Source organism: Camellia sinensis, chromosome 8 (assembly GCF_055761805.1).
Source record: "Camellia sinensis isolate YWXY chromosome 8, ASM5576180v1, whole genome shotgun sequence".
Lineage (NCBI taxonomy): Eukaryota > Viridiplantae > Streptophyta > Magnoliopsida > Ericales > Theaceae > Camellia > Camellia sinensis.
Genome location: NC_138968.1, coordinates 179,344,519 through 179,349,715, shown reverse-complemented (window position 1 = coordinate 179,349,715; position 5,197 = coordinate 179,344,519). Strand labels below are relative to the sequence as shown.

Here is a 5,197-nt window from a genome sequence, read left to right as displayed (position 1 = left end):
GTCACAACATTTCTACATTTAGGGACTAAAGAATTTAGTCGCAAAAAAATTATTTTTTATTTTATTAAACTTTTGGCTACTAACCATTTGGTAGCCGAAAGTCTTCATGATATCTTTAGCTACTAAATTTTTAGTCACCAAAAATCTTTGGGTTCTTTATGGCTATCAAATATTTAGTCACTAAAAATATTGATTTCCTTTTTGACTACCAATTGGTTAGTCACTAACAAATTAACTTTTTTTTTTTCGCTACTAAACATTTAATGGAAAAAACTTTTTTTTTTGTTTTTTTTTATTATAATTAATTTCTTCACAACCTGTATTTATTTTGTGCAACCTGCACCCTGTATTTAAACAAAATAATACATATATCTATTTCTATTTCATTTCAACAATACAAAAATTTGATCTTTTAATATCAAATTCTATACAAATCTGAATTATCCAACCCAAAATAATTATTCCATACAAACACAAAATCATACAAAAAAGATGTCCTCTATACAAAAAATTCTACATGAAATGTCATTTACAGAATATTTTGAAGGTGTAAACATGATGGGAAAATTAAATTTATTTACTAAAACACTTGCTTAATTTAACAATGAAGCCATTGATCTAAACGCTTCTCATCCTTCAAGCTTGCTTCATATAGTTTGGTACCTTTCTTTCTGAAGACATCAACTGCAAAATAATGCAAATGTAGTAATGCAATCAGAAAATCGAGAAATGGAATGGAAAGATGCAAGAACATTTTCCAATACACTCATTGCCCACGTCTTATAAAACATTGTAATAATCGCACCTTCAAATATAGTAGGAGGCTAAAAATCAAATATAGTAGAAGGCTAAAAATCATTAAGTGATCTATAAGTAAATCCACAACTATCAATCATTAATCTAAGATGCAACAAAATTTGGTATTTTCTCAAGCATATCTTAGCAATCAAAATTATTAACGCATAACTAAAAAATATATATCATTTGACCATATTACTACAAATATTCGATTAACGTAATTTTTTTTAATAGTAGTCAATGAGCCTTGCATAATAAATAATTTAAATTATTAAAATTGTCTGAAATGGACTCAGTCAAGCTCTTACAGCAGCTTGTTGAATTAGATGTGCTCAAGTTTAGACCAAGTAGTAGAAATGGGTCTTCAATATGCAGAATGGCCAAAATTGACTTCTTTTCATATGATTAAACTAACCAACACATTCAAATAAGTGCAAGAATCTGAGTGAGTTAGAGCATAAAATTGTCTTCAATCCACCTAGTTCCAACTAAATATGAATAAAATATATGGGAATTCATCAACGAATGAGAATTTAACCTCAACATATCTCATCAATAAATGCATACAAACAAACACAATGGTGAGATTATATCCCAATTTTTGATGACCATGTTCCATGGGGCTTGGCTAATTATGCAGTGGTTTGATTTGCTATTAATGTCTATCTCTCTAATGATCTTCATTAATGTCTATCTCTCAATAAAATCACAATACTCTGTAACAGAGTTACAATGGTGTACATATTTTGGTGACCATGTTCAATTGTGAAAGCAGATTGAAACAGATTCAAACACTCCATGTTCCAATTGTTTCTGATAAATTTGTCACATGAGCATAGAATCAAACACTTGGTGGGCAAAAAATTTAACAATCCACATATCAAACAAACAATCACCTAAACCAATGATCCAAATTCAGAGTATATGATCTAAATTTTCTAAATAATAATAGACCATAGATAATGAACCCAACAAAATACTAAAACCCAGATGAATTAAGCAAATGGCATTACTAATCCGTAAAAAAATAAATGAAAACCTGGAAGAGTGGGCTGACCAAAGCCCAAGAGTAAAAGGTGGTAGAAGAACAGAGAAGAAAAAGGCTGACCAAAGCCCAAGATAGAAAAAGAGAGAGCAACTAAATACAAGGACTTCCAAGATTTTGAAACTTAGTTGACGCAGGGCAAAAAAGTTGGAAAATAAAAAACTCAAGTAATTGCACAAATTGATTCACATGCATTTCTTAAGCCTAGTAGCTAAATGATTAAAAATAAAAAAAATAAACAAATAAGTGGTGGAAAGAGGAAGCAGGGGTATAAATCCTAATCGAAATGGGAAGCATCTAAAACAACTTTAACATGACTTGTATCTTTTGTCAACACATTAAAGAAACTACTCAAAGTTGCCTTTTTCTTTTCCATTTTCCATTTTCCTTTTTCTTCTTCTTATTCTTCTTCTTCTTCTTTCTTTTTTTTTTATATATTTTAAATTATAGATATCAGCTCCCTCAAATAGGTTCAAAGTGAATAAACAATTCAAAGATCCTTTTACATCATCATTTACACTCTTCCATGTTGATGGTCCATATTTTGCAAACAGATTGCACACCCTTGGTTACTCTTTTCTACTACAATACAGTACCAATCAAAAATTAAGTTGGTTTTCCAATCATGAATCATGGTCTGATGGGGGAAGACTGATATAACATATGGGTTGATTTGATATAACAATTTCCAACACAACAATTTAGGTTCATACAATAAAACAGATTACTCCCCATTACATTTTTTTTAAAAATAAAAAATAGTGAATTACAATGACCCCAACTAAGGGTTTTGACAAACATAAATTCCCCTGGTAGTAAACTTGAAGGAAACCAAGTTAACAAATAATGTAAAATGATAAAAAAAAAAAAAAAAATCCCGTCTCTCTTACATGCATAAAATAATTTTTAAAAAAATCAAAAAATTCTACACCCCAAGAATGATTAGAAAAACTAATGTATGTCAAAGATAATATTCCACGTAACATTATTTAGGGTAAATTACAATGACCTCTGTTGATATTTCTAACAAATACATTTAACTCCCTGATATTCTAGAAAATACACACTCGCCCCCAAAAACTTGTAGTCACATAACTAACAGCCCCTCTCATTAAGTGGTTGTTAGGGTTTGTGATAGTAACTTCTACTTCTTTTTTTTCTTCTTCCTACAAAAATGAGTAAGAAAAGGAAGAACTAAGAACTAATGAAAAGAATGGGTGCCAAATTTAATGATTGCAATAAAGGCATACCACAATTAGATCATAAGGCATACCACAATTACATCAACATACCAACACAATTTAAAAAATACCAGGCAAAGAACAAAAGAAATGTTCATAGGACACATAAAAAAGCAGAGTGAAGCCTCTTCACTGGAAAATAACCATGCCTGAACACCTCAGAAATTGAATTGCTCTCACATGCATTTGAACAATAATTTCAACTCCTCCAGACAAGAAAGAGGGTTCCTTTAACTATATGTTGAAGATTGCAAAAAAAAAAAAAAAAAAAAAAAAATCAAAAAACTATATACCCACAAAACAGAACCAACAGAGGATGACCTAGGTAACAATTTAACCACACAAAACTAAAAGTGAGGCATTGAATTCACCTCAAATCCAAGAGAACATCTGATGAGTCTCTGAACATATTCAATTACATCTTTCCTCTTCTCACCTTACAGTCAGTCCAATAACCCTCGTAGTGTAATAAGTCATTCAATTCAAGTGCACAAAAGAGCTGACCTTTGGGTCCTTCCAAATAGCAATAATTCAAATTCTAAGAAAAAAATAGAAACATAGCAGAAGATGAGACAAATTAAGATATAAAAAAAAAGTTGAGCCGTCCAATTAAATTTGATCATGTGGTAGCTACCATAGAAGAATCTAAAGCTTTATCAACCCTTAGTTTACATGAACTAATATTCTTCTTTCAACTTCATCAAATTTTTTGAAGTGTTGTGTTAATTTACAGTTCACTTTTTTCTTAGATATATATTCCAACCAAACCGCTAATAGTTATGGAGACTATATATGCTATGCTGTGATACTTGCTTATAAAATTTGAACAGAAATATGCACAAAATAGGGCGGAAAGAGGGAAGCTCTTAAAGTAACCTCATTGTGCCAACACCATTTTATTTTTTTATTTTTTTATTTTTTTCAGTCAGGCAATTTTTCAAACACTTAAGAGGACCCTTAATATCAAATAACATTTACAGACTATCATTTATATGTACACATATACATAGCATGTATATATAGATGAGAAATCAATATATATGAGAGGATCTGATAGACCTGATATCATTGGGCGGTGGTGATCCCAAATTATAAAAAATTTCTATGTAGTGTTTCTTTCTTCTCTCTCTTTCTCAAGTGTCCTTTTGGAGCTCTTTGTCGTCGATGAAGCCACTTCCATTCTGATCCGCTACCTGGAAGCACGTCACCACGCTTGGATCCATGCCTGCTGGGAAGGACGATGGCAACAGAGATGCGATTGGGCTTCCGTAAGCCTACGCCTACAGTAGGCATCTTCGGCAGCAAAGTGTGGAAGTGGAGTGGCGGCGTAGGGTTTGTACTTGAAGGCAGAGATTCAAACGATGAGAGGGTTGGGAGTTTCGACGAAGGAGTGGCGGCTGGCGATGGGATTTAGGTTTTGATCTACCTCACGATCTGGATCCCAGGCGAAAGAGGGAAGAGGAAGAGAGAGAGAGAGAGGGACTAGGGCTGGGCATGGGCTGGGCGAATGAATTTACGAATTTAAAGTTTTGGGATAGTTTGAAAAAATATATATTGATCACACTAATTTAGAAGTTGTTATTAAAAAAATTATATAGAATCACACTTATTTTAAAGTATAAAATTTATATAGAACCACACTTATTTTAAAGTACAAAAAAATCACAAAATTTAGAAATATTTAAAAAGTATAAATTTAAAAATAAGTCTTACAAATCAGATTTATTTACTCATAAGTTATGAATGAATTTTTTTTACACACTTAGCCCTCGTTTTGATAATAAAATTTTTTTAAAACTTTTTAAATATATGTTTTGTGTCTGTAAAATGATTATTTCATTAGTACTGGTAATAATATTGAAAAATTTATTAAAATGATAAATAATTGGGATATTTTGTCTTTTATTTGTGAATTTTGATTTATTCTTAATTTATTAGTGTTATTGAAATATGATGATGTAAAAAGTATAAATAGTTTAATTGTACTTTTTAAAATAATAAATTTATTATTAAAAATTAAATTCATCAAACTGACCTGTAACTATGCCTTTAAATTTTTGCAATGTAAAACTATCGACAAACAGACAATAACAAGTTGCCCATTTTAGCATAC

The 5,197-nt window shown here is 30.7% G+C and overlaps 1 long non-coding RNA gene across 1 annotated transcript; it reads right to left on the bottom strand.

Moving 5' to 3' along the window:
• Window positions 1–410: 410 nt before the first annotated feature.
• On the bottom strand, window positions 411–4,607 carry LOC145797346 (uncharacterized). Its single transcript, XR_014338774.1, has 2 exons — window positions 4,144–4,607; window positions 411–684 (listed from the first exon to the last, which is right to left on the bottom strand). It is a non-coding gene; the product is annotated as an uncharacterized LOC145797346 (long non-coding RNA).
• Between the last annotated feature and the right edge of the window lie 590 nt (window positions 4,608–5,197).